Source organism: Myxine glutinosa, chromosome 2 (assembly GCF_964187855.1).
Source record: "Myxine glutinosa chromosome 2, kmMyxGlut1.1, whole genome shotgun sequence".
In the NCBI taxonomy this organism is placed as follows: Eukaryota; Metazoa; Chordata; class Myxini; order Myxiniformes; family Myxinidae; genus Myxine; species Myxine glutinosa.
The window spans coordinates 174,516,456-174,541,739 of NC_136262.1; the positions used below are offsets into that span (position 1 = coordinate 174,516,456).

General features: G+C 44.3%; 1 long non-coding RNA gene across 1 annotated transcript in view; it reads right to left on the reverse strand.

Moving 5' to 3' along the window:
* Window positions 1-7,495: 7,495 nt before the first annotated feature.
* The window catches only part of LOC137422521 (uncharacterized), a 20,285-nt gene continuing 2,496 nt past the window's right edge, over window positions 7,496-25,284 (reverse strand). Inside the window, exons 2-6 of the long non-coding RNA XR_010983497.2 lie at window positions 25,051-25,107; window positions 10,814-10,911; window positions 10,321-10,401; window positions 7,937-7,989; window positions 7,496-7,753 (exon numbers count right to left, since the gene is read on the reverse strand). This is a non-coding gene — a long non-coding RNA (uncharacterized LOC137422521). The remainder of the gene's footprint in view (window positions 7,754-7,936; window positions 7,990-10,320; window positions 10,402-10,813; window positions 10,912-25,050; window positions 25,108-25,284) is intronic.

The window sequence follows — 25,284 nt, forward strand, 5'->3', positions numbered from 1 at the left end:
TTATGGTTAAACTGCCAAAATCAAGACCCTCTGCTCACCTTCACTCTTTCATTCCTCTTTTCTCCCACCTCTGGAACAAACTCCCCCACTCCCTTCAATCCCACTCCTCCCTTCAGGTCTTTAAAACAGGTGTTCACCACCATCTCTTATCTTCCCCCATCCAAAACCTTGATCTTTTCTACCCCCGCTAATTTCACCCCAAATCCTCTTTTTTGAAATACCAACTTATTTCCTGGAAGTCCTTGGTGTCCTTGTGTTTATACTTCTCCCACCCACCCCCCCCCCCCTTCCCACGCAGCCTCCCCCCAAGTCCTCTCCCTCACACACATTCCCGATGTCCCTCACAAATGTTGTGTTTATGTGCTTCCCCTTCTCTCCCCATCTTGTCTACCGCTCCCCTTTTTATATACTTTGGTTCTTTGTCTGTTTGATTTGTTTGTGTGATAAATGTTAGCTCTTTCACGAGCCTCGATTATGTATACCAAAAAAAAAAACGTTGCGAGGATACCAGGTCACCTGGCTTCCCTGCAAACTTGAAGCACTCTCAATCGCTATGGCTACTAAACACTTTGGACCATTCATCATTCAATCCAATCATAAAGCTTGCATACTGACAAATAGTAAGCCATGTGTACAAGCCTTTGAAAAGCTATGCTGAGGAAAGTTTTCAGCTTGTCCCCGCATTTCAACCCTTCTGTCGACGTTCAGCCGGTTCCAGGCTTCAATCCGTCATCTCGCAGGCTCTGCTAATGTACCCTCAGATTTCGCCAGCCGCAATGCCCTCGATTGTGACAATCCCCATTCCCAAATTTGCTCATTTGTAGAGCGGACAGAAAACTGTGTTGTACGTCATTCCTCCATCCAAGACATCATCACCGGTTACCCCAAATTACCGTTTACAAACCGTTCCGCCTGGCGAGCCCTACAGTCTAGGTGCGCAGATTTATGCAGAACACATGCCCATCTCAAACAAGGTACCCGACCATCGAAAAAGCTGGCCAATATTAAAGACGAAAAAGGTACTTGAATTCAGTCACTATTTCAAAGGACGGGTTATTGGTTGTCCGATATCACGACCCATTCCAACCTCCCGTGAACGCATCGTTATTCCTCGCCCGGTCCTGGACAGCCTTGTCACAGCTTTCCACATCAAGCTTGATCACCCATCTTGCCACCAACTTAAGCAAGTGATTCATTGCCACTTCTTTGCCCTTGACATGGATAGGTCCATCAACCATGTAACTACCAGTTGCCACCACTGCGCTTCCCTGCGAAAAATCACTCTGCATGCCATTTCTCAATCATCCGATGATCCTCCCAATACAGTTGGTGTGACCTTTGCAGCAGATGTCCTAAAGCGTGGGCGTAACCTGATCTTGGTCTTGCGTGAGTGCATCACTTCCTACACCCATTCCTCTCTCATTTATGACGAACGCCATGACACCCTACGTGACGGCCTGCTAGAACTCATCAGTGAACTTCATCCGATGGAGGGGCCACCTGCTGTCATCCGGACTGATCAAGCCTCTGCATTCAAGTCTCTCACCAATGACAAGCTCTTACAAGATCACAGTGTCTCCTTCGAGCTTGGTCGTGTCAAAAACCCTGTCGCTGAGAAAGCCATTCGGGAATTAGAAGCTGAATTATTACACCAAGACCCGTTAGGAGGTCCAGTTTAGCCTCGTCAGCTTTCCACGGCTACTACCCGATTAAACTCACGTATCAGATCTCGCGGTATGTCTACATGGGAAATGTGGACACAACGTGACCAGTTCACTAACCACTAGATTCCAATCTTGGATCAGAACCTTATCCGAGAGCAGCATGCCCAACGCTCCAGGAACCATACTTATAGTGAAAAATCCAAGTCCCCATCAACAAAACGCGCTGCTACTCTGACAGTTCATGTTGGAGACCTGGTGTACTTACACTCAGATGGATCCAAGTCTCGAGCACGGGATCGTTAACTGGTCGTGTCTGTGGACGGGAACTGATGCGACATCCGCAAGTTTGCTGGCTCTCAACTCCGACACTCGTCGTATCGTGTACTACAATCGGAATGTTACATGGCGCCCACGTGGACTACACATACCATCCAGCATCCGCACACAGGTTCCTGTGATGATTCTCTTGGTGAGGAAGACGACTCGGATGGGCCACTTATTGCTTCCCCCCCGATCCACCTCACATACCTCCCATTCTCTCGACTCCAACTGAACGTGTTCTGCCCCCAAGTCCTCCTCCTGCGGTTCTACCCTCTATGCTTGACCATCCCTGTGATTCCCAGGTCCAACGACGTGGTGTTGACAGCACGGCAACCACGTCACCTCCTATCAGGAGGTCAGGACGTCTACATTCACGCCCCAAACACTTGGATGACTACGTTATTGATGGATGAGTGGTTGCATACTACTGTGTTCAAAAAGTATCCGACCTTTAGTTTTTGTGCGTAAAAAAGAAGAAGCTAGGGAGGCGTTGATTGGTGCACGTATGTAGGCGATCCTAATGCACACGCGTGAATTTTTTCCCACCTGCAGAAGCTGTCATTCGACGGCAGACCGCCGATGAGTGAGGACATGTAAGTGAGCGCCGTCGGATTTTCGTTTTTGACAAAATGACGGAAAAACTTGAACAACGTTACTGCATCAAATTTTGTGTAAAGCTTGGCGATTCCCCAAGTGGACACGATCCGCAAGATTCAACACCGTTCATTCCATTATGAAGGAGGATTTGGGCTTCAGGAGAATCTCAGCGAAGTTCGTACCAAAGCTGCTAACGATTGAGCAGAAGCAACTCCGTTTGGAGATCGCACAGGACATGCTGGAGACTGTGAACAGCGATCCCAGCTTCCTCAACACAGTGATCACTGGCGATGAGTCCTGGGTTTATGGGTACGACCCAGAAACCAAGTTGCAGTCATCACAATGGAAGCATCCAACATCCCCGAGGCCAAAAAACACAAAATTTGATGCAGTAGCGTTGTTCAAGTTTTTCCGTCATTTTGTCAAAAACGAAAATCCGACGGCGCTCACTTACATGTCCTCACTCATCGGCGGTCTGCCGTCGAATGACAGCTTCTGCAGGTGGGAAAAAATTCACGTGTGTGCATTAGGATCGCCTACATATGTGCACCAATCAACGCCTCCCTAGCTTCTTTTTTTTTACGCACGAAAAATAAAGGTCGGATACTTTTTGAACACACTGTGTCAATGTGTCAATGGGGCAGTATAATCCCGAGGCACCTGAGGACAGCCAATCCAGTGATGGCGCTTTTCCTCTTAACCTGACATCATCGGTCTACTGTCTTCAGGCACATGTGCAAATACTGTTGTGGTTTTCAGTTTTGTGACGTCCTGGCAATGCAGTATTTAATGGTTTGACTGAATTTTTGCTGGTGTGTATTCCCATTATTGTACATTTCATCTACATCTTGATATATCACATGTGCATTCTGACTTGTACTAGGTAACGAGAAATATTAGTTGGTAAAGTAACGTTTTTTTTCAAGGAAAGAAAGTGGCCACGCCAGTATTGGCCGTTGATGGTTTATACATAGGATGTGACGTCGTCTGGTGTCGTCCTGCGCATGCTCGGTTGTGCCTTTTTGTCGCATTGATTATCTTCTTCCTCTTCGCTCTCTGATTTCCTTGAGCTTGATGTGTTTTGCGTGAGCTCCCAATAAAGCTCGATCTATTCACAGAAACGGCGTGCTGTGTGTGATCCGATGGAGTGAGAACACGATAAGGTCTATCTCAGCTAACTGGCTCTGGTTCAGGGAGGGCTTCACCATTCAGAGAGATACTTCACCGGTTCAGGGAGGGGCTTCACCATTCAGAGAGATACTTTACCGATTCAGGGAGGGCTTCACCCATCCAGGAAGAGGCTTCACCCATCCAGGGAGAGGCTTCACCGGTTCAGGGAGAGGCTTCACCAGTTCAGGGAGAGGCTTCACCGGTTCAGGGAGAGGCTTCACCCATTCAGAAAGAGGCTTCACCCATTCAGAGAGAGGCTTCACCCATTCAGAGAGAGGCTTCACCCATTCAGAGAGAGGCTTCACCCATTCAGGGAGATACTTTACCGATTCAGGGAGGGGCTTCACCCATCCAGGGAGAGGCTTCACCGGTTCAGGGAGGGCTTCACCCATTCAGGGAGAGGCTTCACCGGTTCAGGGAGAGGCTTCACCGGTTCAGGGAGAGGCTTCACCGGTTCAGGGAGAGGCTTCACCAGTTCAGGGAGAGGCTTCACCAGTTCAGGGAGAGGCTTCACCAGTTCAGGGAGAGGCTTCACCGGTTCAGGGAGGGGCTTCACCCATTCAGAAAGAGGCTTCACCCATTCAGAGAGGCTTCACCCATTCAGAGAGAGGCTTCACCCATTCAGAGAGAGGCTTCACCCATTCAGGGAGATACTTTACCGATTCAGGGAGGGGCTTCACCCATCCAGGGAGAGGCTTCACCGGTTCAGGGAGGGCTTCACCCATTCAGGGAGAGGCTTCACCGGTTCAGGGAGAGGCTTCACCGGTTCAGGGAGAGGCTTCACCAGTTCAGGGAGAGGCTTCACCGGTTCAGAGAGGGGCTTCACCCATTCAGAGAGAGGCTTCACCCATTCAGAGAGAGGCTTCACCCATTCAGGGAGAGGCTTCACCCATTCAGGGAGAGGCTTCACCCATTCAGGGAGAGGCTTCACCCATTCAGGGAGGGGCTTCACCCATTTAGAGAGGCTTCACCAGTTCAGGGAGGGGCTTCACCGGTTCAGGGAGGGGCTTCACTGGTTCAGGGAGGGGCTTCACTCATTCAGGGAGGGGCTTCAAAATCAAAATCTCCACAATTTTGTTCACGTAGTTTTGAGACTCCATAAGTCTGTGGTGTCCATTTGAAGGATATCTTCTTCAATCAATGCGTCTTCGATCATTAAATACGTTTACCTTTTGAAGAAACAACGGTACATTTTGATTACAACTCATGCAGAGGAAACGAGGTACCGTGAAATGGGGTGAATATGGACAGCAAGGTGAATAGGGACACAAACTGAAAAAAAGTTCTGAAACTTTTTTCGCTGAAAATTGATAACCATACTGATTTGTTGATATTTGGGTTGAAAGTGTTCTTTTGTTTTTTTTAAAAAGCAACTTATAGTCCCTATTAACCCCATATATGGGTTAAATAGGAATAAATAAGATTTTTATGGTTGTCACTATTCACCCCGTTTTACGGGTGAATAGGGACAGTCACTAATACAAAAATATAATAATCAAGAAATAATCCAGAGTTTCCAACTTATTGCTAAATTGATAGCTCAGATGGATGCACATAATATGCACCCATAATATAAACCACGGTGCCAATGAAAAAAAAAATGGGATAAAAAGTTTCTCCAAACTGTCCCTATTTCTTGATTATTTTTTTTTGTATTAGTGACTGCCCCTATTCACCCCGTTTTAAAAATCCTATTTAACCTATATATGGGGTTAATAGGGACTATAAGTTGCTTTTTAAAAAAACAAGAGAACACTTTCAATCCAAATATCAACAAATCAGTATGGTTATCAATTTTCAGCGAAAAAAGTTTCCGAATTTTTTTCAGTTTGTGTCCCTATTCACCTTGCTGTCCCTATTCACCCCATTTCACGGTAACTTATGTTTTTTATTCTGGAGTGATCCAGGCAGCGGTGTATTTTTAGCATAATCCCATGAGGCCACGCCATTCCCGTGAGGCCACGCCCTGCCCATGAGGCCACGCCGTGCCCGGACAACACTAAAATCCGACAACTTGCAAAAAGGTGCAAAGGTGCAAAAACAGATCCTTGCAACTACAGACCAATCAGCCTGCTCCCAATTATCAGTAAAGCCTTGGAATCCATCATTGCCTCGGATATCAAATCCTTCCTCTTCTCCAATGGCTTGATCTCCGATCATCAATTTGGATTCAGACCAGGTCATTCTACTCTGGACATGCTGCTTCTGCTGTCTCAACAATGGATGGAGGTCCTCAATGCCAAACAGGAAATCAGGGCTGTCTCCCTTGACATATCACGTGCCTTCGATACGGTCTGGCACCCAGCTCTGCTCACCAAACTCTCCTCCTATGGTATCCATGGAAATCTCCATGCATGGCTTGCGGACTTCCTCTCTGGTTGTAGACGTGTGGCCCTGAATGGATTTCTCTCATCTCCCCTTCCTGTTCAGGCTGGAGTTCCCCAAGGCAGTGTTCTAGGCCCTGTGCTTTTTATGGTCTTTATCAATGATCTCTCCGACTCTCTGGAAAATCCTCTCTATCTCTTTGCTGATGACTCCACTCTCGGCCACTCCATTCCTCTTCCCTCAGATCGGCAGTCTGCAGCCTCCTCACTCTCCGAAGACCTGGACAAAATCACAGACTGGTCAAACAAGTGGAACATGTCTTTAAATCCTGACAAATCTCACACTCTTACTATGTCTCTCCGAAAAGATCGACTGGACAACCCTCCCATCTACTTTCTCAACAATCCTCTCCAAGAAGTTCTGTCGCTCTAGCTTTTGGGTCTCACTATCTCCCATGATCTTTCTTGGGAAAACCACATTCCCAAGCTGGCCTCCAAAGTCGTGCGAAGTCCTTCCTCGGCACACCTGAGCTCCTCACCACATACAAGGCTTTCATCCGCAGCTCAATGGAATAATGTTCTCCCCTATGGGCCGGTGCTCCTGCCTCACACCTAGCTCGGCTTCACGCTGTTGAAACCAAAGCTTTCAGAATCATTGGAATCTCCCGTGATGAAGCTATCTCCGAGGGCCTTTCACTCACTCACCGCAGACAGGTAGGTGGTCTTTCTGTCTTCTACCGACCCCTCTCCGGGCTTGCTCCCCCAGCTCTCTATGTGCTTTGTCCCCCAAATATTCCTACAGGTTGCACAAGATCTGCAAGTAACCCTCTGATGGTTAAAATGCCGAAATCTCGGCTCTCTGCTCACCTTCACTCTTTCATTCCTCTTTTCTCCCGCCTCTGGAACAAACTCCCACACTCCCTTCAATCCCACTCCTCCCTCCAGGTCTTTAAAACAGCTGTTCACCACCATCTCTTATCTTTCCCCATCCAAAACCTTGATCTTTTCTACCCCAACTAATTCACCCCAGATTCACCTTGTTTGAAATTCGAACTTCTTTCCTGGAAGTCCCGGCAGTGCCCATATGTTTTATACCTCTCCCACCCGCCCCCCTTCCCATGCCTCCCCCCCCAAATCCCTCTCCCTCCCACAGATCTCTCGATGTCCCTGCTCTCAGATGTTGTGTTTGTGTTCCTCCCCCTCTCGCCCCATCTTGTCTACCGCTCCCCATGTTATATGTTTTATGTGTCCGTTTGTCTTTCTGTGTGATTAATGTTAGCTCTTTCACGAGCCTCGATCTTGTATACAAAAAAAAAACAAAAAAAAAAACTTATAGTATACAAAGTCGAAACAACGTCGAATAAACGTTGATACAATGTCACACTTTCAACGTTGATGTAGGGTCGAACAACCAACAATGAAACAATGTCATTTATTCGATTAAAAAATCAAGCCAAGTTGCCAACGGTGAAACAACGTTGAATGACTGTCGGGTTTTGATGTAGGTATTAATGTTGACAAAACGACGTTGGTCTCAGGTTGGGTTTTGGTTGTCCGACGTCGCGACCTCATTCCAACCGTTATTCGACGTTGAAACAACGTCGTGTGCCCGCTGGGTAGTCAGGTCGGGAATCAAATCCACACTCGACAACTCAAAGGTGCATCCTCTGCATAATCCTGTTGGGCAAAAGCATTTATAGGGCTCAGGTGTTACCTGCCTGATTAACCGTAATGGATAATACAATCTATTAACCAAAAGCCAATCCGCTTTCTGTAATTAATTTTTTTAAACTCCCCAAACACTTGTGCATGCCCACTTAATTTGCGTATATTAAACACAAGAGAACTTCATTTCCCCACCTCTATTCTCAAATGTTTTGGCCAGGTAGTGTTGCTTTTCATGATAATCTCGCCTGTTGGGGAGGGTGAGAATATGCAACTTAATTGTGTTAACGATCATATTCCATAGAGTCGTTGGCGTATCACGTGACAAACCTGAATGTGGTAGTGAAGATGTAGCAGCAGGAGATTATCTTATCTACCTGTTGGATGCGACAATGTGATGGAATATCTATTTATTTATTTTTGTGACATTTCCTTGAAGGGATTGGAAAATCACTTTATAAAAACTAAAGTCCGTCTGCATCAACGGAAAAATAAGGACAATTAATATTTCAATGAAATGGTTATTAAGCGATTAGTAGTAGTAATACTAGTAGATTTGATAAACCAGTGGCGCACATGTCCTACCCACCTGGATTGCCTGGCATTGGAGTGGAATAAGGCAATATTAATTGATTTGCTCTGCAGTATAAACGTTTTTGGGTATTTAATATTAGTCACATGCCATCAGGTTACCTGAGTATTTGTGGTGTGAGATGAGTCGTGATTGTAGAGGTGAACAAGCTGTCGTTTGACCAGCATTGCTTTGTCATCCCTAAGTGATGAAACACTCGATGTTTGCCAAATGGTGCATCAGCTTGCTTGTGACGCTTTGCTTGATCGATGCCAATCTTTCAGAGCATCATTTTAAATTCCCATACAATATATGACCTTCATTAACCCAGAGGCAATTACTCCATAGAATGCAATTTCACACAATTATCGGGGAACAGCAAAATTTTTGCAAAAATAATCACTTCTCTCTTAGACAAAAAAAGTTTGTGCGTGACACCGAAGTAACTCTTCGTGTTAGAATTGCTGACTCTGTTGAAAGGTCACGAACCGTTTATACACTGAATCTGGTTGTCAACGTTCACAGGTAATGGTGGCGGTGACTTCACAGGTAACTTTGCAGGTATCTCTACTTACCTGCAAGTTTGGAGATTCTGCACAGCAAGATGACATTTTGTTCTGCCAAGTCTTTCTTCAGCATGCTTTTGCAACTCTGGAAAACTTTATTTGTATCAAGCCATGAGTTGTGCCTCATCGTAGTAAGATGGAACTGCTGATTCGCCCCACACACTTTTATCAGATGATACAATTCTTGCTATCTCTAAGAGGTGTATGACAAGAATGTTGGTGACTCATTCGATTTCAGTCACTCTTTATGAACCTTTTCCTACTTCTGTAATGGGACAATGAAATTCTTTCTTCACAATTTATGGCAAAATGAAAAAAAACAGAAATAATGATCTCCGCAAATCCTATAACTGTCACCAGTGTTACTACGTTGACATGTGTTATGTCTTTATAGCTGTTCATGATTCCTTGTATCGTATTATATGTACCTTGGTGTGTCATGTCCGCCTGGAGCCTATGCTAAACTCCATAAACTATATCGAGATTCTTATTCATCGCTCATTACCCTGCGCTCGCGAAGCGAAAAGCGGGGTTAAGCATTCAGTTACGTACGTGTGCCATGTGCCGTACGTGTCTGCATTTTAAAAACTCATTTTCTGGGTAACCATTGATCCGATTGACATGAAATTTTCACCATAGGAGGGCATCCTCCTGTAGAATATTGTAATGATTATTATGACGTCATATGTCACGTGGTACAGGCGCCATCTTGGAAAAACTTCGCACCTCTATATCTCTGAAACCACTCCATGGAAAAAATTGAGACCTGGCTTATTGTCAACTACTCCCCATGGGGAATAAGATATGTTAATGATGATGTCATCAATGCCTTCGTTATGACGTCATAATTCGACAAGTACAACACTTATCCGATCATTATTAAAAAAAAATTCAGCAACTGCTGGTCTGATGGACACGAACTTTTCACCATAGGAGCGCCTCCTCCTCTAGAATATTTTAATGATAATCATCATATGTCATGTGTTACAGGCGCCATCTTGGAAAAACCGAAAAACGTTGCACCTCTATATCTCCAAAGCCGCTGCATGGAAAAAATTGAAACGTGGCTCATTGTAAAGAACTCCATATGGGGAATAGGTGTTGTTAACGATGACGTCATTGGTGCCATAATTATGACGCCATTATTCGACAGGGAAAACGCTTAGTCTGATCAGTTTGAAATGTATTGAGCGTGATCTATGCAACAATTATATTAGAGAATATAAATTTATGATGTCATCGCTCACGTGGTCTGGCAGCCATATTGGATCAAAGAAAAAAAATGTTCAAAAACAAGAATTGGCTCGCAATAAGTTCACTGCGCAGGGTAAGTAGTCCATGAATACCATCTAGTTGTATTTATATTTAACAACCTCAATGTGCTTTAAGTCATAATCATCCATCTCAAATCATATCTCGATAAAAAAACATGTTTCGAGTACCTCAACATCATTCAAGTGCAGTTTGAATGGAAACACACCACCTGTATATCGTGCTCAGGCGGCCTCCAGCCGCGCTCCCATCTGCAGTGGAGAGCTCAGTCTCACAGCTCGACCAATTTTATGATGAAACAATTCCAAGAATAATATAATATCACAAGTATTTTGCCTTTTATGGAATAAATCCTTGCTAGCAAAACATTTTGCAAAACGAAAAGGTTTCATTGAGGCAACATACTTAATTAAAGGCAAGCCAATGTTTAAGTGTCGTGTAAATTGTGCTTTCAAAGGCGTCCGCTTCACCAACTGCTAAGGTAACCTACACCCTGTACAAAAATAAAGTTGCTTCCAATCCACAAATCCTCATTGCTCTAAATAAGACATCACGTGTGCATTGACATGGAGCCGACAAATCGCAATGGTGTTGTTCCAAATTTTTCAAAATACTTTCCAATTGGATTATCTCAAAGTTAAACGCAAAACACTCTTTACTTACTGCCAATTCGTGTCCTGCTTCTTGGTTATGGATTGTGCGAGACGAGAGCAAGTCGAACTCTCTTTACACATTTCTGTTTGGAGAATGCATCGTGCTGGCTGGGGATGGAAGAAAACTTTTAGACTCACATTTGGTATGAAAAAGGTTTGGAACTCATTCACTTCTGATACTCCATGAGCCATGACTTTATTTTAAAAATGGGGCAGGGGAGGGGGTAGAGGGAGAAAAACAAAACTACTTACCATACCAGGAAACTTTCACTGGTTACAAAGTTAGTTAATCAACCTCAAATGCATTGTAAATCACATTTCGTGTTACATCATTCAAGTAATGTAACAATTTCAAACTAGAACAGCACTCGGTAGTGATCATAGCTCCACCAGGCTGAACAGTATACGTTTTATATCTCACTGAAGGCCAGATATATCTCACGAAGAGGCCAGATCTGGATTCGGACCTGAATCAAAATGTATCAGTTTGTTCTTGTAACCTAACCAACTCATCCACCAAGTTTAGCCATAATCCGTCCATAACTTTTTGAAATATCATGCTTACATAGTTTTTGGAAAACATCTCTCAATGGTGAAGAATCACTTAAAATCAAATACAATTCTCATATCTCGCTTCGAATTTTCAACCAAATTGAATCAACTATACTTTGTCATACACCCATCCTGTCTATAAAGTTTTGTCGTAATCTGTTCATCACTTTTTGAGATATCCTGCTATATATAGCTTTTAGCCCTATGTCTCATTGGGGAAGAATCACTTTAAAATACTAGTTCTTAAAAAATGTAAAATTTTTAAAAATTTAAAATAATTTAAAGTGATAGTATCCGGATCTGGATCCAGATATTCACCAAAATTGAATCAAATTTTCCTTGTCACACACCCAACCTGTCCACAAAGTTTAGTCCAAATCCATCCACAACTTTCTGTGATATCCTGTTCACAGACAACAACAACAACAACAACAACAACAACAACAACATGCATTTTAAAGGCCATTTTCCCTACTAGAGCGGGGGTTAGCCTTGCGGTCCCCATGACAATCTCCACCATTTTGCCCTATTTTCTGCATCTCCCCTTGTTAACCCCCTTGCCCACATTTCTTCTTCCACCATCTTTAGCCAAGTCTTTCTCGGTCTTCCCCGTCCTCTACTTCCTTCTACATTCATTTCCATCACTCTTCTCAACCAGTCACTTTCATCCTTCCTCAACACATGACCAAACCATCTCAACCTGTTCTTCTTCACAGCATCAATCACAGGCTCTATTCCCATCATCTTTCGCAATTCATCATTTGTCTTCCTCTCTCTCAACGATACTCCGCACATCCGTCGACCCATTCGCATTTCCACCCTTTCCAACCTTCGTTGCTGCTCTACGTTCATTACCCATGTCCCGCTCCCATAAATCATAACACTTCTCACACATGCAGCATACACCTTTCCCTTCAGCTTCAACGACACTCCCCTCCTCATCAGCACGCCACTCAGTTCCCGAAACTTCTTCCATGCACATCTCACTCTAGCAACCGTTGCCGAATCTGATCCACCTTCTCCATTCAGCATGTCTCCGAGGTAGCAAAATGTTTTCACACCTTCCAGCTTCACGCCTGTTCACAGACAGACATATATATCTATAATAATAAAAGGCAGTGTTAGTCCATCTGTCCATCTGTCTGTCTCCATAACTCCAAAACCATGAATCCTAGCGGCCCCAGACTTTGCATGCATCCACCTGGCCCTCCAACAGATTGCAATGATGAAAACTGGGTGTTTGGGTGTGTTATAACACCCTTTTTGAAGATGATTAACGAAATGCTCATAAGAAAAAAACAGAAGGCTTACCAATATGGCGTCCCGCAATCTTGGTCATTCCACTGCCACTTTCTGGGTTATTAAGCCGACATTTTGTTTCTCCTACTCAAACGTACTTTGCCTTGGAAACACGATCGATAATTATGATTACATAATTGAAGCATATCATCAAAATCTGGATTCGGATATGAGGATTGGATGCTGTAGACTAAATAAATGAGAAATGAGAAACAACAAACAATGGTGACACAGCTTTGCATTCGGCAAACATGGCTGCTGGTTAACCGACATCAAAAAAGTAAGGACCAATGAGGTCCACAAAGTTTATGGACAAACATGTGTGTTTATGGACAGACATGGTGGACAGATGATGCCGGCCAAGCCATAACATGTGGTGGATAGTCTTGCACTTCTTCAACATAATGTGGATTAGCATCACTCCAAAAGAAAACATTCTCATCACTAAACAGCACACTCATCACGAAACATAACCTTTGACCTTTTTATAATTGTATCAAAGTGCTGCAGAATTCTGTCATAAACTATCAACCTGTTTTCATGATCTGCATCTGACAATTCACAATTTATATGGTTTCATGTGAAAGTCTTCTTTCATTGTACACGATGAATATGAAACACCCAAATGGGTACTGGCTTTCCAAAACGCTTCTTAAAGTCTTCTTGCACCTGTTTAAGCATCTTGTTTATGTTTCTCCTCTTCTGGTACCACACCACTGCTACCAGCCTCTCTTCCACTGTAAATGGGCTGGTATGTGCCATCTTGGTTTCATGTATTATTTGTATTATCTGATAAAAAGAAACCAATATAAAAACATGGTACCGGTATTAACAAAATTAGTGTATAAGCAGCTACAACCGTGTCCTGGGACTTATGACTCATCCTGTTGGTATTAATGCATTTTTACGCATTTGTGTTTTTGGGGGATGATTTGGACCTCAATTGTTTTTTGTGCCTAGGGCCCCAGAAAATCTTAATCCGCCTCTGCTAGAAATTGTACATTTTGTCAGATTTCACTCCAGATTTGTACATTTATTTACTCTACTTCATCCAATCCTCATATCCGAATCCAGATTTTGATGATATGCTTCAATTATGTAATCATTAATATGACCCTACTGCAAAGCCGCAATGAGCCAGCAAAGCCAAAGCCTCTTGCCACTATTTTACCCATCACGATGGCATCAGTAGGTTAGGTAGTTGGTAGTAGGTAGGTGTAGTAGGTACCGTACCTAGTTCAAAATGACACCATTTGCATTCTGGATGAGATTAAAATTTATAAAATTCACTTCTTCATTAATTCGGTGAATTCCGTCTCAACTTCGGATATTTCCGGCCGTGAAAAACTATCCCCTACGGCTGCGAGATTTCTAAAAAATAATTTTTCGTCAATTTTAGAATATTTGACGCCGTTTTCAGCCTCCGAAACGCGGTGAGCTTTTTTGAAATATTTTTTCAAATGCTCGAATCTCATTGGTTCCAGTGTTTGGTGAAAATTTTCGTTGAAGATAACCAGGGCCCGTGCGGGCCCGGGGAACGAGGTTGGTCTTAAAGTATTTTAATTACAAATTAGAGGTGCATAAGATTGTGAATCAAACAAAGACGGGTGAAACTGAAACAAACTCCTAGTGAACTTTTTCGCAATTTTTTATGCATTCTTCCGCATCCGCAAGATGGCGGCCTCCATGGAGCGATTTGGTGCGTCAAAGTTTCGAAATTCTCAACGGATCCAGCAAAATCTGGCTTTTCAACATAATACGTACGCGTTCATTCACACACCAGCTTCGCCGGCTATTATTAAGTAAAAAAAAAAAAAAGTAACCCCAGAATGAGAATGACAGCCTCGCTTAAATAAATGCATATTATACACTTAGTTATTAAAATCGCTAGAAATAGTAAATTTTGTCAGTTTTCATTCCAGATTTGGACATTTATTTAGTCTACAGCATCCAATCTTCATATCCGAATCCAGATTTTGATGATATGCTTCAATAATGTAATGATTATAATCGATCCACAATTTCCCACTTAAATACCTCTGATCCATTTTTATCTGCTTGTGGATTCTACAGACCATGTCATCTGACCAATGACATTGCAAGTCATTTGCATATTAGAACATGAGTTTAGAAAATGTTGTTTTTTGCCGACATACTTGTGATTGTTTCGTCTGTTAAGACTGTAGTGCTGGGTAGATTAGAAAATCTGACTGCAACTGATTAGCCTTAAAAAAAAATTGGCCAATGATGGTTATAAAGTGGTAAATAATGACTTCATTGTGCACGTCTGGATATGAATGCGATTCACAAATCTAAATATAACTGCATCATTGGTTTGCTGAAAACACTGAAGTCATCGGCTGCCATGTTGGCAGTCACCACAACATGAAAAGCCCTATAAAAATTAAAACTCACACTTTATTTAAAAACATGCTCTTGGTAGTCACCACAACATGAAAAAGCCCGAATAAACAAATGAAAAGTCACAGTTTATTTGAAAACATGCTCTTGGTAGTCACCACAACATGAACAAGAAAGAGCAATCAGAGATTGCAGACCCTCGCCAGGATCTGTTTTCAGTGGTTTTTAAGGCTTTTGTGTTAAAACAAATATGGCGACCGAACCACGTGACCGATGGCGTCATCATTATTTTTTTTTCTCGACCAATTTATGCCTACATGACGTTCAAGAAATTTCATCTTGATCGGATGAAGTTTTGTACTTATCGAATTATGACGTCATAATGGAGGCACCTATGACATCATCATTAACAAACTTTATTCCCCATGGAGAGTACTTTACAATGAGCCATGTCTCAATTTTTTCTATGCAGCGCTTTCGGAGATATAGAGGTGCAACGTTTTTCGTTTTTTCCAAGATGGCGGCCGAACCACGTGACCTATGACGTCATAATTATCAATAAATATTACACAGGTGGAGTTGCACCTATGGTGACAATTTCCTGTCGATCGGACCAATGGTTGTTGAGAAAATCATATTTATCCTGTGCGGACAAACAGACACACAGACAAACGGACTCAAATGCAATACCCTCTCTTCTGGTAAGGGTAAAAAGCCCGATAAACAAATTAAAACAAATTAAAATCCTGCTCTTCCGCTCTATCTCACACTCTCTCTGTTCTTTTCAACCCTCTCTTTTGCTCAAGGTCATCTGCCAGCATCTTGGAAATCAGCAAACATTACCGCTTTACACAAAAAAGATGGAAAAATAGATGCTTGCAACTACAAAACCTGCTCCCAATTATCAGCAAAGTCATGAAATCCATCATTGCTTCGGATATGAAATCCTTCCTCTTCTCCAATAGCTTGATCTCCGATCATCAATTTGGATTCAGACCAGGTCATTCTACTCTGGACATGTTGCTTCTGCTGTCTCAACAATGGATGGAGGTCCTCAATGCCAAACAGGAAATCAGAGCTGTCTCCCTTGACATATCACGTGCCGTAGATAGTTAGATATGGTCTGGCACCCTGCTCTGCTCACGAAACTCTCCTCCTATGGTATCCATGGAAATCTACACACATGGCTTGCGGACTTCCTCTCTGGTCGTAGTCAACGTGTGGCCCTGAATGGATTTCTCTCATCTCCCCTTTCTGTTCTGGCTGGAGTTCCCCAAGGTAGTGTTCTGGGCCCTGTGCTATTTCTGGTCTTCATCAATGATCTCTACGACTCTCTGGAAAATACTCTCTATCTCTTTGCTGATGACTCCACTCTCTGCCGCTCCATTCCTCATCCCTATGATCGGCAGTCTGCAGCCTCCTCACTCTCTGCAGACCTGGACAAAGTCACAGACTGGTCAAACAAGTGGAACATGTCTTTCAATCCTGACAATTCTCACACTCTAACTATATCTCTCCGAAAAGACCGACTGGAAAACCCTCCCATCTACTTTCTCAACAATCCTCTCCAAGAAGTTCTGTCGCTCAAGCTTTTGGGTCTCACTATCTGCCATGATCTTTCTTGGGAAAACCACATTTCCAAGCTAACCTCCAAAGCCAGTCGCCGACTGGCATCCTCCGTCGTGCGAAGTCCTTCCTTGGCACACCTGAGCTCCTCACCACATAAAAGGCTTTCATCCGCAGCTCAATGGAATACTGTTCCCCCCCCCCCCCCCCTCTGGGCCGGTGCTCCTGCCTCACACCTAGCTCGGCTTCACGCTGTTGAAACCAAAGCTTTCAGAATCATTGGAATCTCCTGTGATGAAGCTATCTCCGAGGGCCTTTCACTCACTCACCGCAGGCAGGTTGGTGGTCTTTCTGTCTTCTACCTACTCCTCTCTGGCCTTGCTCCCCCAGCTCTCTCTGTGCTCTGTCCCCCAAATATTCCTACAGGTCGCAAAAGATCTGCCAGCAACCCTCTTATGGTGAAACTGCCAAAATCTGGGCTTTCTGCTCACCTTCACTCTTTCATTCATCTTTTCTCCCACCTCTGGAACAAACCCCCCACTCCCTTCAATCCCACTCCTCCCTCCAGGTCTTTAAAACAGCTGTTCACCACCATCTCTTATCTTCCCCCATCCAAAACCTTGATCTTTTCAACCCCGCTAATTCACCCCAGATACACTTTTTTGAAATTCCAACTACTTTCCTGGAAGTCCTTGCAGTGTTCATGTTTTATACCTCTTCTACCTCCCCCCAAGCCCTCTCCCTCCCACAGTTCTCTCGATGTCCCTGCTCTCAAATGTTGTGTTTGTGTCCTTCCCCTCTCTCCCCATCTTGTCTACCACTCCCCTTATTTTGTGTTTTATGTGTCGGTTTGACTTTTTGTGTGATTAATGTTCGCTCTTTCACGAGCCTCGATCTTGCATACACAGTTTATATAAAAACAAAACAAAAAAAACAACACAGTTTATTTGAAAACATGCTATTCTTTGAATTTTTTTTCCACATTGCTTATGCAACTTTCGGTCGGTTGGGAGTCCCAATATGGCGGCCGCGTGGCCTCATCAACAAACATTCTCATCGGCCTGTAATCCATAATCGGTCTATCCATACCTCTCTTTATGTAGGTACTCTAGGGGGGAGGAGAGAGGGGTGGGGGGGGGGAGGAGAGAGGGGTGGGGGGGGGAGGAGAGAGGGGTGGGGGGGGGAGGGAGGGGTGGGGGGGGAGGAGAGAGGGGTGGGGGGGGGGAGGAGAGAGGGGTGGTGGGGGGGGAGGAGAGAGGGGTGGTGGGGGGGAGGAGAGAGGGGTGGTGGGGGGAAGAGAGGGGGGTGGTGGGGGGGAGGAGAGGGGGGTGGGGGGGGAGGAGAGAGGGGTGGGGGGGAGGAGAGAGGGGTGGGGGGGGAGGAGAAAGGGGTGGGGGGGGGGAGGAGAAAGGGGTGGTGGGGGGGAGGAGAGAGGGGTGGTGGGGGGGAGGAGAGAGGGGTGGTGGGGGGGAGGAGAGAGGGGTGGGGGGGAGGGGAGTGGGGTGGGGGGGGGAGGGGAGTGGGGTGGGTTGGGGAAGGGGAGAGGGGTGGGTTGGGGAAGGGGAGAGGGGTGGGGAGGGGAGAGGGGTGTGGAAGGGGAAGGGGTGGGTGTGGAAGGGGGAGGGGTGGGTGTGGAGGAGGGGGGGGTGAGGTAGGGGAAATTAGCAGGAGTCGAGGGAGTGGAAGGAGGAGTAGCGTGGGGGGAGTGGAGAGGGAGGGAAAAAGGATATACGTACTACATATACATCTTTTGGGGGGGGGGGGGGGTTGGCTTTGACAGGCCCCTCCGTTTTGGGGGAGGAGGGGGAGGGAAGGAGGAAAAATTTGCCCATGAAAAAGAGTGCTTCATAACCTCAGTGTTGCACAGGTAAAAAAGTAAATTGTAATACCCGCTTCCACCATCACCGGGTGGCGCTACGTGGTACACATTTACATCGAGAATTTACGCCCATCCCCCGGTCTGCCACAACCCCGAATGAGGCCGCGGCCACATAGCCTATGTTACCCCCCAGCCAAAGTTGTATTTGTATTTGTACCCCGAGTAAAGTATATAATCGTTTATAGCTGGAGTACCCAGCGTTACTCAAGTGAAAAAGAAACATTAACATATTTGAAATGAGGGCAACTATAATGGAAAAGTAATTACATCCAAATCAAAATCAATCACAAATATCAAATCATCATTTCACCTTTTCGTTGAATATATGCTGCTGAATGTGCCGTTCATCACGTTTCTGAGTTAAGTATGATGACGTTCAAGAAGAAGAACCCTTACCACAAACTTCGACCGTTTCCGGAATTGTTTTATTATTCGTGTTCAAATGTCTGGTAATTGTTTTGTATTTATTTATGCGAATGTGTACCTGTATATAACTGTCATTAATGAAAAAGGCTTAGGCACTATTATATAGAGCGATTTTTTAAAAAATCCAAAAAAAACGAACTTTTTCTAAATAATTGTTTTGGTTTTTTTTCCGCCTAAACACTCCCAGGCACTCACTGATAAATAGTTAGGTTCACTATGTTTTTTCGTTCAAAATCATGGTAGATTAGCAAACCTATACATTTTTGGAAACGTTATTACATGGAAAATCTGAAAATCAATGTTTACATTTGCCAATTCCGACCAATTCGATTCGACCAATTCGACCAATCGACCAATTCCATTCGACCAATTCGACCATTCGCTTCGATCGACCATTCGACCAATTCGATCGATTCGATTCGATTCATCGAATTCGATTCGATCGACCATTCGACCAATTCGATTTGCCAATCAATTTGACCGACCTTTGCTTGTGTGGAACGGACTGTGAAAACGATGCGGACTATATTGTCGGATACGACACACAGGACAGTGATGAGCTGATGACGAACTCTAAATGGCATATTCTGTAATCGTGTATGTTTGATGCCATTGACTGTCTGTGTATATTTTGTCATTGACTGCCTGTGTAGATGTGAAGTTATACTGACTGCATGTGTATATATGATTTTGCCTGTGTATGTTTGGTGATATGAATTATTGTGACACATTTTGATGTTATAATAACTGCCTGTACAAAATGATAACATGTATTTGATTATGCAACTTATCGCGAATATAAAGACAGTATTTTGCAATTCAAAACCTTTGATTCGTGTCTTACCATTCCCCATAGCACTAATTTGATACTTTCATTGGATTCCTTGTCCCTGAAAATATAGGTTTAGTATATTTTTAAAAGTTTTTAGGGTAATTAGAGGCAGAAATAGAACAAAATATGTATTTTACAGTGGCCATTTTGAAAATCCAAAATGGCCGCCATACAGGTATCTCTCCAAATGTAAACATTGATTTTTAGTTTCCTTATGCTATATCCTTTCCAAAAATTTTTTTTTTTTTTTTTTTTTTGTTTTTTGTATACAAGATCGAGGCTCGTGAAAGAGCTAACATTAATCACACAAAAAGACAAACCGACACACAAAACACAAAAAACAAGGGGAGCGGCAGACAAGATGGGGAGAGAGGGGGAAGGACACAAAAGAGAGGGGGAAGAGGGGGAAGGACACAAACACAACATTTGAGAGCAGGGACATCGGGAGGACTTGGGGGGAGGTGGGAGAGGAATAAAACATATGAACACTGCAAGGACTCTGGGGTGAATTACCGGGGGTAGAAAAGATCAAGGTTTTCGATGGGGGAAGATAAGAGATGGTGGTGAACAGCTGTTTTAAAGACCTGGAGGGAGGAGTGGGATTGAAGGGAGTGAGGGAGTTTGTTCCAGAGGCGGGAGAAAAGGGGAATGAAAGAGTGAAGGTGAGCAGAGAGCCTAGACTTTGGCAGTTTAACCATAAGAGGGTTGCAGGCAGATCTTGTGCGACCTGAAGGAATATTGGGGGGACAGAGCACAGAGAGAGAGCTGGGGGAGCAAGGCCGGAGAGGAGTCGGTAGAAGACAGAAAGACCACCAACCTGCCTGCGGTGAGTGAGTGAAAGGCCCTCGGTGTTGACTACATCGCAGGAGATTCCAATGATTCTGAAAGCTTTGGCCTCAACAGCGTGAAGCCGAGCAAGGTGTGAGGCAGGAGCACCAGCCCAGAGGGGGGAACAGTATTCCATTGAGCTGCGGATGAAAGCCTTGTATGTGGTGAGGAGCTCAGGTGTGCCAAGGAAGGACTTCGCACGACGGAGGATGCCCAGTCGGCGACTGGCTTTGGAGGCCAGCTTGGAAATGTGGTTTTCCCAAGAAAGATCATGGCAGATAGTGAGACCCAAAAGCTTGAGCGACAGAACTTCTTGGAGAGGATTGTTGAGAAAGTAGATGGGAGGGTTGTCCAGTCGGTCCTTTCGGAGAGACATTGTAAGAGTGTGAGATTTGTCGGGATTGAAAGACATGTTCCATTTGTTTGACCAGTCTGTGATTTTGTCCAGGTCTGCAGAGAGTGAGGAGGCTGCAGACTGCCGATCTGAGGGATGAGGAATGGAGCGACAGAGAGTAGAGTCGTCAGCAAAGAGATAGAGAGGATTTTCAAGAGAGTCAGAGAGATCATTGATGAAGACCAGAAAAAGCACAGGGCCCAGAACACTACCTTGGGGAACTCCAGCCTGAACAGGAAGAGGAGATGAGAGAAACCCATTCAGGGCCACACGTTGACTATGACCAGAGAGGAAGTCCGCCAGCCATGCGTGGAGATTTCCATGGATACCAAAGGAGGAGAGTTTGGTGAGCAGAGCAGGGTGCCAGACCGTATCGAAGGCACGTGAAATGTCAAGGGAGACAGCTCTAATTTCCTGTTTGGCGTTGAGGACCTCCATCCATTGTTGAGAAAGCAGAAGCAGCATGTCCAGAGTAGAGTGACCAGGTCTGAAACCAAATTGATGATCAGAGATCAAGCCATTGGAGAAGAGGAAAGATTTAATATCTGAAGCAATGATGGATTCCATGACTTTGCTGATAATTGGGAGAAGGCTGATTGGTCTGTAGTTGCTGGGTTCTGTTTTTGCACCTTTTTTGTGCAAAGCGGTGATGTTGGCTGATTTCCAAGCAGATGGCAGATGACCTTGAGCAAAAGAGAGGGTGAAGAGAACAGAAAGAGCAGAAGAACATGATTTTAGGACCCGTGGGCTGATGCCATCAGGACCAGTTGCAGAATCAGAGTCGAGGGTTGACAGAAACTTTTCCACCTTCTCAGGAGGAAAGGACACAGAGTCCAGGAGCAGCTGGGTATGACTGGGTACGGTGGGTACAGAGAGGGATGGGTTTGGGACACAAGATTTAGAGGCAAACACAGAGTTGAGGCATTCAGCTTTTTCACGTGCGGAGTCAGCCGTTAAGCCGTTTGAGGTGAGGGAGGGGGTGGAGGGGGAACAAACACCAGAAACAGATTTGACCAGACGCCACCAGGATTTGGAAGAGGGAGACAGATAAGAGAGTTCGGTCTTGAGAATGGTGAGATATTGTTTCCTGGCTCTCCTGAGGGTGGACACACACTTGTTTCGGGCTTTATGAAAGGAAATGAGATTTCCTTCCGTTGGATTTGCTTTCCAGGAGACGAAAGCAAGTTGTTTCAGGGCAACAGCCCTGAAATTAGCATAGGTTTGCTCATCGGTTTGCTAATCAAGTTTGCAAGATTAGCATTGGTTTGCTCATCTACCATGATTTTGAACGAAATATAATTTATTGACATAGTGAACCTGACTAGAACCTCTGAAAGTTTGACGAAGACCCGTTCAGCCAACTCAGAAAAATGGCGACACACACACACAAACCAACATCCATAGAGTTATATTATAGCCGGCGAAGCCGGTGTTGTCAATAAACGAGTACGTATTATGTTGAAAACCTGATTATGCCTTGGCTCGAGAATCCGAAGCGCAGTGGACGCAGCCATCTTGCGGATGCGGAAGTATGCATAACAAATTTAAAACGTTCATTAGGAGTTTCTTTCACCCGTCATCGTTTGATTCACAATCTTATGCACCTCCGATGTATTAATAAAATAATTTAAGACCAACATCGGCCCGCACGGGCCTGGTTATCTTCAACAAAACGCGTCACCAAACACTGGACCCAATGAGATTCGAGCATTTGAAAAAATATTTCTAAAATGAAATCACTCACTGGATGGAGTGCTGCAGACAGCCATCGACCGGATGCGGAAGTTTGCATAAAACAATTGCGAAAAAGTTCAATTGGAGTTTGTTTCACCCGTCGTTCTTTGATTCACAATCTCATGAAACCTCTAATTAGTAATTAAAATACGTTAAGACCAACCTCGTTATCTTCAACGAAAATCGTCATCAAACAACAGAACCAATGAGATTCGAGCATTTGAAAAAATATTATTACGCATTTCGGACGGTGAAAACGGCGTCAAATATTCTAACATTGACGAAGAATTATTTTTTAGAAATCTCGCGACCGTATGGGATAGTTTTTCACGGCCAGAAATAGGGTATAAGCAGTTTACATATTTAGTTTAGAAATACGGATAGTTTTTCACGGCCGGAAATATCCGAAGTTGAGACGGAAGTCACCAAATTAATCACTGCAAGCTAACGTCTGCTGGTGGAGGCAGCCGCCGTGCCCGGAGGGTCAGAGAACCAGCCCTGGCGCCTGACAGCGACTGAAGTTAGAAGACTACACACTTACTATGAAAACGTATGTTAAGCCCAGTTAAAAATAGGCCTTAAGCTAGCACATCGTATAGTTACTTCCTTAAGCTTCTTGTGACATTTATTGTATGCAGGTATTGCCATTGGGGAGGACTGTCTGCTCTTCTCTTTTACCAAGTCTTACCAGGTACGGTACCTACTACACCTACCTACTACCAACTACCTACCTACCTACTACCAACTACCTACCTACCTACTACCAACTACCTAACCTACTGATGCCATGGTGATGGGTAAAATAGTGGCAAGAGGTTTTGGCTTCGCCGGCTCATTGCGGCTTTGCAGTCGGTACTAGTAGCTGGCGAAGCCGGTGTTGTGATTGAACGCGTACGTATTACGTTGAAAAGCCAGATTTTGCTGGATCCTTTGAGAATTTCGAAGCTTTGACGCACCAAATCGCTCCATGGAGGCCGCCATCTTGCGGATATGGAAGTATGCATTAGCAATTTCCCAAAAGTTCAATAGAGGCTTTGGCTTCGCCGGCTCATTGCGGCTTTGCAGTAGGGTCATATTAGATTCGAGGTCATACTCGCTATGCCACGTACAGAACCCAGCCGTGCCACCATGGAGACCCGGCCGGCATGTTTTTGGGGGGGCAACAAGTACACGGATGCGCAAACTAACGCTATGGTGTCTCAGAACGAGTGGCCGTTTAAAGTTGATTTTTATTATTTGTTTCTTTTTTCTTTAATCTAAACGAACAATATAGTGATTGCCACTATTTATCACACATTAAAGCACTAAACTTGATTGATGTTGGTGCCCACACGAACGAACGAACGATAAATTTATTTCCCTAAAAAACAAGTTATATTGTTCTGATTATTAATGGAGTGTAAAACAGTTGATTATAAAACACCCATGATAAAACTAAGTTATACTCGGTCATCTGGACATTCACTCTGCTCACTGTAACGGGAAGGGGGCACATTCACATTTATATGCTGATAGTATAAAACTGCAACATAAAAAACTGAGGCACAGTGACAAGAAAGATCACTTTCGCATTTAATTTAATTCATTGCAACTTCATTTATAATTCAAACCTGAATTAAAAAATAATAATAAAAAAAAAAAATACAAAATCAACCACCCAGCCACCCACCCAACCAATCACCCAACCCAAACAAACCACCCACCTACTCAACCACTTAAAACCACCCAACTAATCACCCACCCAACCACCACCCACCCAAAACCACCCAACCAAAACCACCCATCCACCCAACCACCCAAACACCCACCCACCCAACCACCCACCCAACCACCCTCCCAACCAACCACCCAACCAATCACCAACCACCCAACCCAAACAAACCACCCAACCACCCACCCACCCAACCACCCAACCAATTACCCAACCACCCACCCAACAAACCACCCACCCAACCAACACCCAACCACCCACCAAACCACACACACAAACAAACAAACAAACAAACACCCCAACAAATAAACAAATACTTTTTTTTTTTTAACACTCGCGTCACGCCAACTTGCTGTCAATGACGCACACTAAGTTAACCTCTCAACTACTTGGGAGCACACACGTGTGCCTGTTATCCCTCTGGCACAGTGCCAAGAGGGGGTAACCGAGCTTGCTTGCATGACCTTGGTTCCCCATTGAAAGTAAACAAGGGGTTAACTTTGTGTACATCTTTTTGACAGCAAGCTGGCATGCTGATAGTCTATATTAAAATTAAAGGTTATTTTCACACCACCATCAGAATGAATGCAACAAGTCATATTGTTTTGGTGTCCAAACATTTAGTGACATGGAAAGAATTGGATGGAACTTGTTTTAGTTCTTACCTTGTAGGTACCGGTAATCGTTATCCACAAAATGTTCACTGCATACACGGTGATTTTCTGTTGGATGAAAATTGTCTCTGCTGATGTTGGTTAGCCATTTGGACAACAACTTAGGGTTTTCAAGAGGGAACCTGATGATAAAATATGATTTAAAAAAATAGCATAAATGAAAAAGGCAAGTTGGGAAAGTTGGGTTGGACTTCTTCGATCCTTATTTGTTTAAAATGTCAGCTT